This window comes from Triticum dicoccoides, chromosome 5B, assembly GCF_002162155.2.
Source record: "Triticum dicoccoides isolate Atlit2015 ecotype Zavitan chromosome 5B, WEW_v2.0, whole genome shotgun sequence".
Classification (NCBI taxonomy): domain Eukaryota; kingdom Viridiplantae; phylum Streptophyta; class Magnoliopsida; order Poales; family Poaceae; genus Triticum; species Triticum dicoccoides.
Genome location: NC_041389.1, coordinates 39359378 through 39370172, shown reverse-complemented (window position 1 = coordinate 39370172; position 10795 = coordinate 39359378). Strand labels below are relative to the sequence as shown.

The 10795-nt window shown below is 48.5% G+C and overlaps 1 pseudogene; it reads right to left on the bottom strand.

Moving 5' to 3' along the window:
• Positions 1–3923: 3923 nt before the first annotated feature.
• Positions 3924–8813, bottom strand: LOC119307225 (annotated as a pseudogene).
• Between the last annotated feature and the right edge of the window lie 1982 nt (positions 8814–10795).

Here is a 10795-nt window from a genome sequence, read left to right as displayed (position 1 = left end):
GGCCGTTTCTTCGGCGGGAGCGGGTCAGGCCTCTCCCGGGGAGGCTTTCCTTTCTCTTCGGCTGAGAACCGGCGGATCGGTGCCATTGGCGCCAAGAGCAGAGGAGGAGCAAGAGAGAAGAAGCAGGCAGAGCAAGGAGAGATGGACAATGGGGGCTCACGCCTCTCCGTACTTATAGTCCGAGGAAGGCCAACCGCTGGCCTCCACGATCACAGGTAATGATGACTCTTTTTGCATGCGGTAGGGACTCGTCAAATCGGGCAGTTGCCGAGGCAGCATGGGAAAGCGGAGACGCCCATGTCCAATCAGTCGCCACGCGTCCACCAAGGCCGCAGGCTGTTGGGGCCCGCGGTGCTCCGCACTTGCCATTTGGCTTCGCTGCTAAGCCAAGTTCGAGCGCGCCTTGGGCCCGGGAGCTACTGTCGGTGTTCTGGGAACGGGGGTCCCCAGACTTGCCTGCCTGCGGCCTGCGGTGTGGCTCAGCAGTGGCCCAGTACGGCCCGTCTTCATCAACCCAAGTTCAAAACCCTCGCGAGGGGCCAAGCCTCGCGGCGCGGATGACGCAAGGCCTCCTCAGGGGCGGCCTCGCCAGGCAGGCTCGCGAGGAGGCGGAGAGATCAAGGCAAGGGTACCTCGCGAGGTGCACATGACGCAAGCCATGACGATCAATACCAGGCGGGCGCCAGCCTGCACAGTGTCCTAATTTCCTCTTTGGTGCAAAGGGGGCAAGCGCAGGCGCGGAGTACCGAGGCATCAAGCAAAGGTTTCCATATCGGTGCAACAAGATCAAGACCAGCAGGACGGCAGGACGGAGGTCACTGTGGAGCCCAAGACGGCGTCATCGCCACTGTGGAGCCCATGTACTAGTTGTCTCCTTCAAATCCCGCCGTTGTGGAATCCCTTCCCGCTCAATATTTGGGAAGAGGACCAGGGCCTCTATAAATAGGACTAGCCACCACCATAGCAAGGGGACAGATTCATTCAGTTCATCCACACCCCACACCAGCACAAGAACACCTCTCCTCGCGAGGCAGTTCTTCCCCTTGTATTGTTCATCATCAGCCCAAGAGGCAATCCACACACCACACACTGGAGTAGGGTATTACACCACAATGGTGGCCTGAACCAGTATAAACCTTGTGTCCCTTGTGTTTTTCATCGTGTTAGCTTAGAATCGCGGCGAGGTCGTGGGTGTGGATCGGTAGGGAGAAGATCTTCGTGCGCACCCCAGAGTTCGAACCTTAAGGGTTTTGCCGGACCCCGATATCCGACAACAACACCCGCACCACAATTACGAGTCGCACAGTAGGCAAAGGGAATTTTGCAACCTCCAAAAATTTTCCATCTGGATAATATTCTTGCGCCAAGGACATGCACACATAAAAAAAATCTAGGTTCTATACTAATCACCAACACCGCTTTGCTAACTAACAATTGTTCTACGGTAATTTCATTAAAAAATATACAAGTACAAAGTTTCAAGAAGCAAAGAAAATTAACCAATACCAGTTCTAGGATACATGATAATGATCATAAGTGTAATTCAGTCCAGATCTTTACTCTTTTTGCTTCTGTGGATTTGCCTTGACCTGTGCTACCCACAGTCCCTCTTTGAGATAATCTTTCCAGCAGACCATATGAGGAGTAGCAGATATGGAAATCTTGTCATTACTACATGACCAAATGCCCCAGCCGCCTGCAATGATAATTTCCAGTGCAATTTCTTTGGGAAGTTGACAACATATGAGAGAAACTTCATCAAATATGGAAATGCCTCTCTGGCGATGAGGAGTGATTTGATCCAGCAGTGTAATGCAAATGAGCAGTTCCAAATCAGATGCGCTGCAGTTTCCTCAGTGTTATCCTCAAAGAGCACAACTGTAGTCCTGTAAATGCATGCTCCTCATCTGCAACATATTCCTAGTGTTAACTCTGTCATGAAGCGGGAGCTAGAAGAATATTTTGTGTCTCAGCCTGCAGGACATGCTCCAGATATCTTTGAAGAGATGATGTGCAGAGCTATTCCCAATCAGTTGTTTATACATCTTCATAGATAAGTATCCCGGGGAGGTCCATGTATGACACCATTGGTCAAGGATCCCTGTGTTGGCTCTACTGGCAATGCTTCCTTGCAGAGAGTTAAGCTACTGGAAAGCAATGAGAGATAGAGGTCCCTGAAATATCATGCTCAGGTCTTGCAGATTGAAAGCTTGTTGTACTGTAATGTGTTTGCTGTTGGAGAAAGAAAACAGCTCAGGGTATGAGGTGTTAAGAGGTTGCCCATGCCATTTATCTATCCAGAACAGTGTTGTGTTCCCCGATCCAACTTTACACAAGGCATGCTCCTTGTAAGCTGGTAATAATCTGAGAAAGATCATACCAGCCGCTCTCGAGGTTGACTATTGGCATAACGAGTCTCCCAGATGATCTTTACCCATGGAGTTTCATATTTGTTGAGGAATTTGTGTAAGAATTTCATGAGCAGAGTCTGATTATGAATAGAGGTGTCAAGGACCCCTAAACCACCATGTTCTTTGGGGATGCAAACTTTCTCCCAAGCAATCATGTCCATACCTCTCTCCCTGGTACCAAATTTTCTCCAGATACAGTTCTTCAGGTAGATGTTAAGCTATTTAGCCACTGTCTTTGGGATCATCAGTTTACACATGAAGAAGATTGGTATGCCGTAGAACACAGATTTAACCAGTGTGAGCTTATCTCTAGTAGATAGAAGAGTGGAACAACATAACATCCTACTTTCAATCTTTTTGAGCATAGGAGCATAATCCTCCAATCTAGGTTTATTCAGGCATAATGGGAGGCCATACTTTCGTGGGAATGAGCCCACCTTACAGCCCAACATAGAGGAGAGTTGGGTTGTTTTTTCATCAACAATGTTGATTGGGATTATGGTGGACTTGGGGTAGTTTCCTTTCAGGCCACTGTAGGCTGCAAAATGAAGTAGCAGACTCTTGATGCGATTTAGTTGTGTGGCTTCAGCATTAGCCACCAGAATAGTGTCATCTGCATACTGAATTATAGGATAGTCTGGGCATGAGTTGTGCATCATGGGGGATTCCACAAGGTCATTATGCATTGCTTCATTCATCATAGTTTGTAATAGATCTGCAGCAATGCCAAAGATCAGTGGAGAAAATGGGTCCCCTTGTGTGACTCCTTTCTTGCAAAGGAACTGTTTGTCCGGGACTCCATTAAGTAACACTGAAGAGTGAACAATGCTATATATTAATTTGATCCATTGCAACAATCTGCTACCAAAAAATGTATCATGGCTGACCATATCAAAAACCTTCTCAAAATCCAGTTCAAGCAGGACAATTTCTTTCTTGGACTGATGGCATTGGTGGATATATTCATAGGTCCATGCTAGACAATCCTGTATGCATCTGTTGTTAAGAAATCCATATTGGTCTCTATGCACCAATTGCAGAATTATTTTTTGTAGTCTGTTGGCAGAAGTTTTGTGATGATTTTGGGCATACGGTTGAGGAGTGAGATTGGCCTGAATTCAAATGGTGTGGCAGCTCCATCAATCTTGGGCGTGAGTGATTAAAGATATAAAGGTCTCACCTCATGCCCCCTCCCTTTTTCTTGCACATTTTCCATCACGCAAGTAAATGCATCTTATTTCCAAGATCATCATCTCCTCTCCGCACCAAAAGCCAGCTATCTCATTCCGCTATGGCCTTCCAGATTTGACAACTTGAAAACGACTGCCATAGGAGGGGTTGCCTAAATAACCGACTTGAAAAGTAATTCCTCCGTCCCATAACGTAATAACGTCTTACATTATGGGAGGAAGGAGTATTTCCTTTCCGCAAAAAGATAACAGCTTTTCCTTTCACCCTTTAATTCTCTGACATAAAGAACAGCGGAGAACAACAAACAAAAATGTAAATATATGAGCTGAAACGCAACAAAAGAGCACAACTCACATGCTTAACTGAGGATGCATATGACTTGTCACACTCAAGCCGGAATCACCTGCAAACCTGATGAGAATCGGCAAATTTGTTTCGTGGGCAGATGATGACATTTCATCTGACAGCCGGGGGCTCCACCACTCGCCAAATCTCTATAACAACAAATACAAGAAGAAGAAACCCAGAGCTGTTCTCTCACAATAGCCGAGAACTCAGACTCAAAACTATAAACAACATCTAACCTTTTTTTTCCTCCTACCCAGACAATCTACAGATCACCATCATCATCAGTGGTTCCAGCCTCTCTCCTTGTCCCTGTTCTGGTGCACGCCGCCCCTCGGCGCACCGCCGCCCGCCGGCACGCGCCGCGCCGCCGCCCGGCGAGCGCTGTCGATGCCCTGTGCGGCCGCGGCGGCGGCAACGGCGCCGGCCCTCCTCCCGGCCTGCCCCGACGGCAGCGGCCGGATGACCACCTTCTTCTGCAGGCTGCGGCGCAGGATGCTGCTGATCCTCTTGCTCCTGCTGCCGCCCTTGTCGTTGGACATAACAGGCGGCGAGCTCAATGGCGGCGAGGAGTACTCCTTGATCTTGTCAAGGGGTGACGCCGCCGCCAATGCCGGTGCAGGCGTCTTGGCGCCGCCGCCGGGGAGCGGCATCAGCGAGTTGCGGCGCGGCAGCGGGATAAGCGAGCTGCGGCGGGGCTGGCGAGCCCCTCCGTTGCAGAGCGAGACACGCCTGGCCTTCGCGGCGGCGTCTGGGTTGGCGTTCTCCTTCTCCTCGGCAAGGGACATGAGCTGGTTGAAGCTGTAGGTGTCGCTGTTGTTGCTGTCCGAAAACGGCTGTTTCGCCATCCCGGGATCCTTTTTGGGTGCTGCTGATAGTGGCGGTCTCTCCATGGTGGTGTTGAGGTTCCTCTCTGACATGGGGCTTCTCATGTATGTGCTGTTCTCTTCCATCTTGAGGCTTTGCTGCTGCTGCTGCTGCTTTCGCTCGACGTCTTGGGCGATCTTGTTGTCGACATGCTGCCTCGCTATCTTCCTCTCGACCAGCAGCTGTGATTCCAACTCTTTGATCTGAAGAAAAAAAGAGACACATCAATTCTTCATGTATATCAGTTTCAAGGCAACTTGTACTATTTCAGCCATGGTGGTTACAAGTTGGGATGCTGAAAAATGCTCACAGTACCTTATCTTGGAGATTCATAGTGAGCAGGTCCTTGGCCTTGTTCTTGGCTTCAAGGGATTGGATTGTTTCTTCCATGCTCTTGATCTGAGCATCTTTGCTCTTGCAGTCCTGTTTGGCTCTCCCAACCTGGCAGCAGCATGCATTCAGATTAAACATATGGATGCTAAACTCGTACTAAAACATGAACTAACAGGGAAAGCAATAGAGTAAGTACCATAAGCTTATATCTTGACAGCTCTCCAACATCAACTTGTTTCCTTGCCTGTCCAAGCTCTATCCCCCTCACCCTGCTCGCAAAGTTCAGCGAGCAGAGAGTTTCGCCCACGTCATTTTCGTTGGGGCTAATTTGAACAAACATCAAAGTTTTGGAGTCTCCACCTGCAGTGCTTACACACATTATTACCAAAACAGTTCAAATCATGCCAGCATAAGGAGAAGAGAAGAAAATTGCATACTTAGTGAGTCTTGCAGCAAGTGCGTTAACTTTGAATTCCTGCCAGTTTGAGAATAGATATGTTAGCGAGATCTTATATATAATCACCAGTGCAAATTATAACCAAGGTTTGAAAGTTTGAAACCTGAAGGGTATATGCTGGCTCTTAGTTGCAAGAGCAGATATGACATCTCCAAGTGCAGATAGGGACTTGTTAATATTCTGTGCTTCTTTCAGTCGTTCGCCTTGAGCATCTGTCTTTGCCACACGCTCACTTCCGGCTAGGTCAATGAGCCACAGTTTACTGTTTGTGCGCTCTCCATTCATCAAGTTTTCTCCTTTGACCATCACACAATGTATGCTGTATGGAAAATTAGTGAGGTCAGGATATTACAATCTACTACTTAGTGCACGTGAATGAAGATCTGGTGAACAACGTTAAGGGCTACAAGATACTGACCAGTGTGACCGGCTGCTGTGCTCGTTAGCATTTGTGGAACCAACAACTCTGGCTTTGCTTCCAGTTTGCAGGACGTCCCAGGCCTCATCCATGTTAGCAACTCGTGCTTCAACCAGTCCTGGTACATGATGAACTCCCTCTGCAACTTGTCTTACTTCTAGCCTGTGAACAAAGTATCATGATGTACAGTATCTTCACACAATGTTGTATCTGATGATATAACTCACAAGTGACGTACCTTTTTGTTGTTGTGCTTGGTTGGGACCCTGTCAGGAGCAAATCATGAATTTGTTCGTTGTATACTTCCAAGGCACTAACAGTAATCTCGTATTGGAAGAGGTCATGTCTGTCCTTGACTACTCGAAAGAGCTCATCCAGAATTCTATAGTTAACCCCTCGAGCACCTTCAGTTCCTTCCATTGTAAATGTTTTACCAGTGCCGGTTTGCCCATAAGCAAAGATACAAACATTGAATCCATCCAACACCGAAGTTGCAAATGGGGCAGTTTTCTCAAACACTTTCTCTGTATACAAGTTGAAGAAGATAAACTGTTAAAAACATGAGGAAGGATGCAAGGTGAGTAACTGCATCTACGAGTGAATTACCTTGGTCTTCTTCAGGGTTGAAGACTGAATCGAATTTAAAGACTTTCTTCGATGACACGTGGCCTCTAACAATGAGCTCTCCATCTTTTGCAGAATCAAAGTCGATCGTCATTGAAGCTCCTTCTGCTGTTTCTTCCGTGTTTAGTGGCCGACAGCGGCAAAACACTCTTATATTACCTAAGCAGTGTGCAAGTCGCGTTAGGTCCTATTGTCAACATTTCTTGTAGTAACAATGTATAAACTGATACCAGAATAAACAGCTTACCTTTGAGCTCTATAAGCTTGTTATAAAGATCCTTGTGTTCCTTTGCTTCCTCGCTGAACTTCTCTTTCAGGTCCTTAAATTCAGATTCTAAACTTGCATATTGGCTCACTGTTGAAATAAAAAAGGAAATCATGTTTGTTGCCTTTACTTGGAAGTGGATACAGACAAGAAAACTGAAGAGTACACAACTAGTTCAGTTTGGTTAACCACTCTGCAAATCTTACTGTATTGATGAATTGTTGTAGTCATCTGTGTAGCATCTGACAAACACTTTTTGTATTCCTCTGATTCTTTCAGTAAGATCTGGTGCTCTGTCTTTAACGCCTGCGGACCATCACAATAAAGTGTGTAAGTCCATTCACTCTGTCAAGCTTAAGAGTGCACTGTAAAAAGAAGCAAAAACTTGAGGCCAAATAAATACCTTAAATTTCTCACTCAGGTCTTTCAGTAGTTGGCGCCAACGAGTCTTCTCCTTCACTTGCCCTTCCACCGCAAATGCTGCATGAATAGCAAAAGTTTCAGAAAATGTTCCCACTCAGCAAGGGAAAGACTAACATGCAAATTCTAGTTGTAACAATTAGCAAGACCAACACCATTGTCTGATTACTGATGATAGAAGTGATAAAAGTCAGTTTGCTGCAAGTGCCATGGTACAACTGATGTGGGTTTGTTTTGATCATCACAGGAGAAAGAACTGATAAAATAAGTTTGCTGCAACTCTGTCGTGGATTTGCTTGTTTTAATCGCAGAAGATAGAACTGGTGAAATTCAGTCTGCTCCTACTGTCACTGAACAAGTGCATCTGAAGTTGAGAGTTGAGACAAGTTCTTGTTACCGAGAGAGCCGACGTGCATGGACTTGCGCATCAGCTCCATCTGCAGGTCGCGCAGGGACGTCTGGGCCTCGTGGCACTCCTTGGTCTTGAGCTCATTCTCCCTCATGAGATCCTCCAGCACCCTCCTGCACTCGCCTTTCTCCCTCAGGAGCGAGTCGTACTCCTGCCTCAGCTGGCCACAGCAGTCGCCATTGCCCTGCGACCAAATACAGCGATTTAATTTTGCACTGGACACCACCCAGGAGGAAAACAGCAGGGGAATTCCGAGGCGAATCTTGAAGCCGTTACCTTGTCGGTGCGCGCGATCTGGCAGCCCATGGCGCCCTCCTGCGCCCCTCCGCCCGCACCGGCCTCCGGCGCGGCGGCACCGTCGTCGGCGGCGTCTTCGGCGTCCGCGGCTTTGGCGGGAGGACGGGGCGCCGCCGGCGGCGACGGGGCCGCGGAGAAGAGTTCGAGCGGCGCGATCCTGAGGCGGCCCGCGGGGGCCCTCCGGGCGTAGTCGGGCGTGTGGTGGATCTCCGCGTCCGCGTCCGCGTCGTCGCGCGGGGCGGCCTCCGACGAGCCGGTGCAGCTGGCGACGTCCGGCTGGGCCGCCGCCGCCGCCGACGACCCCGAGGATCTGGAATAATCCCCTGAAGCCAGAGAGAGAAAAACAAGATAATTAATCCCCCGGAACCAGGCGACCTAGATCCGCTCGCGCTCGCGAACGCACGCAGGCACGTACCCTCGCTGGCGCAGGGGATGAAGTCGCGGGTCTCGGACATCTTCACCGTCTTCCTGACAACCGCCGCCGCCGCCACCGCCTCCGTCCCCACCGACGCCGCGGACAGGGCCCCGCCGTCCTGGCCGGACTCGCTGCTCCCCTCCTCCATTCTCCCGATTCGAGCGAAAGCGAAAGCGAAAGGGAGAGGGGAAGGTGGGCGGAGGAATGGATCGCGAGTTCGTCGGAGATGGGAGGTGGGAGGAGGGTTTTGAATCGGGGATTTGTGGGGGAGGGGAGGCGACCGTTGGGCGGGGCGTTTCGTTCCTTCCTCTTTCGAATTCGAAGTCCAGGGGAAGGTCGGGCTCGGCTCGGGTCGTTGTTAAATGGCGTGGCGTGCTGGTGGCGGCGGACGGGGACGAAAAGCGGAGGTTTGTCTGCCATGGCTGTCGCCGGAGTTAATGGGGTGGAGTAAATCCTCACAATCTCCTTGAATCACTACCGTAAATGTGAGATTTTGCTGTGCTGTTGAAATAAATTTTGCGAGATTTTGCTGTGCTGTCAAAAGAATGTCAACAGAATTTATAAGATTTTGCTGGGTGGAGCCATGCTGTCCATGGTCTAAATGTTTATCGGCAAGTTGGTGCCCCCCCCCCCCCGGTCGTCCTCCTTGGCGACACGGTGAAAACCCTAGAATGAGTGCGCCGCCACCCTCTTCTCCCTTCACCACATCTCGCCGTCACTGGAGGAATGGCCGCCGAAGCCCGCACCGTCTCCAAGGAAGGCGGCGGGGGGCCCTTCGTCCGTTTCGTGAGTCATGGCGACCTCTATGGTGGACTGCGCGGTGCCGGCGAGTGGAGGTGTTGTGCGCCCCGTGCAGGCGCACGTTGGCGTGGCAGGGTGATGCAAGGCGTGTGTCAGGCGCTGGTGAGCAGTGTGCGTCTAGGAGCGATTAGCAGCTTCTGGGCGTGAGCGGCTAGGCGCTGCATCGTGCGCGTCCATGCTAAGATTTGTCTGTTATAGTTGTCGCTGAAATTAATGGGGAATAAATCCCGAGATCCTCATTGAATTCTCTTATCGTAAATGTGATATTTTGCTCTAGTGTCAATTTTTTTTATGAGATGTTGTTGTGCTGTCAACAAAATTTATGATATTTTGCTGGGTAGAGCCATGTTGTCCATGCTCTTGGAGCATCTTTAATTTAATTGGAAATGGGCAAATTTGGCCCCCTAAATGTTTACCGGCAAGCCCCCCTGTCCCCGCATTGTCCTCCTTGGCAACACGGCGAAAACCCTAGATCGAGCACGCCGCCAACCTCTTCACCCTTCACCTCGTCTCGCCGTGGCTAGAGGATCGGCCAACAAAGTCCGCACTAGATCCAAGGAAGGTCTGTTTCATAAGTAATGGCAGCCTATGGATTGCACGGTGCTGGCGCGTGAAGGTGTGGTGTGCCCCGTGCAAGCGCGGGTTGGCGTGGCTGAGGTGATGCAGGGTGTGTGCTAGGCGTTGGTGAGCAGTGTGCAGCTTTCGGGCGTGCGCGGCTAGGCGTTGCGTCTGTGCGCGTCTATGCTAAGGTTTGTCTGTTATAGTTTTTTTAAGGTTGTCTGTTATAGTTGTTACTGGAATTAATAGGAAATAAATCCTAAGAGCCTCATTGAATTCTTACCGTAAATGTGAGATTCTGTTGAGCTGTCAATTTTTTTATGAGATTTTGTTGCGCTGTCAACTAAATTTATGAGATTTTGCTGGGCATTAGGCATGCTCTCAACGCTTTTGCATGAATCCAGGTTTGCTTTTACTCGCAAAAAATAATATGGGATTTAAGTCTATTTTTTAGGCAACATGAGACCATTTGTCGTCTGCGCTGCATTTTGTTCATTCTGGTCATGAACGCTCTGTCGGTTTTTAGTTGGAGAATTAACTTTATTTTTCTTTCAAGAGTTATTATAGCAATTCATATTTCGTAGAGGCGTTCGAGCAAACGCAGACCACCCCGTGGGCGCTGTTGGGCCAGTCATGGATGGTCCTTCCAATTCTGGGAACAATTTGTGAATACTTTTTTAAGTACCGGGTTTTCCCCTTCATTTTCATGTTCATTTTTTGTGAATAACTTTTAAATTTATGAGTATTTTTTTTAAAAATGAGAATATATTTTAAATTCAAGAACATTTACTTCACTCGGCAGCTACTGTCTGTAATAGCAAGCAGAGTCCCATTAAATTCATAAATGTTTTCTAAAATTATGAACATTTCATAAAGCCACAAAGATTTTTTTTCTTTGTATTATTGAGTATGCAAATATTTCTTAAATATATGAGCATTTTTAAAATTTGTAACCATTTCTACAGATTTGTGAACAATATGAAA